Below are 721 nucleotides of genomic sequence, written 5' to 3' on the forward strand. Positions count from 1 at the left end.
TACCCAAGATAACAGGATGTCTTATTAAACCGACTGAAGAAGTAAATCGAGGTGGCGAGGGAGAAGTCTGAACTCGGAGTACATCAGTCCAGAACAAATACCCCAAATATCCGGTCTACCATCTTTACACTTCCGCTAATCCAGCGCCCTTGGTTGGCACTTCGTTACTTTAGCATAGACAAAGTTGACCTCTGTGGGATTCAAACACAGAATACAGACACTCAGAAGAACCACAGTAAGGTAAGTTAACAGAATCTCTAATGACTCAGATAATACAGTACTTTGACTCGATCTGACTCAATCTGTTTAACACAACGACCTGGCTTTTCGGGTGATTTTAGTGGAGTCCATTCTGCATCAGCATTCAAGCCATGTACATGTATATGTGTGTATAAATATAGGGAGAGTTTACGAAAAAAACGAAAGACGAAGGCAGGTGGTGTACAAAACAAACAGATGTATTAGTATAACGCTCAGGAATAGAAAAAAGTCTTTTACGTTTCGAGCCTACGCTCTTCTACAGAAAGGAACACAGAAAAAACAAGGAGAGAAAAAGATGTGTGTAGTGGATAACAATCAATCATGGCAGATGTATATAATATATATATTATATATATATATATATATATATATATATATATATATATTTTTTTTTTATATGTATATGTATGTATAATATGTGTGTGTATATATATCTTCTATAAAATCCGTTCTGTCTGTG

This window comes from Octopus sinensis, unplaced genomic scaffold (assembly GCF_006345805.1).
Source record: "Octopus sinensis unplaced genomic scaffold, ASM634580v1 Contig19938, whole genome shotgun sequence".
In the NCBI taxonomy this organism is placed as follows: Eukaryota; Metazoa; Mollusca; class Cephalopoda; order Octopoda; family Octopodidae; genus Octopus; species Octopus sinensis.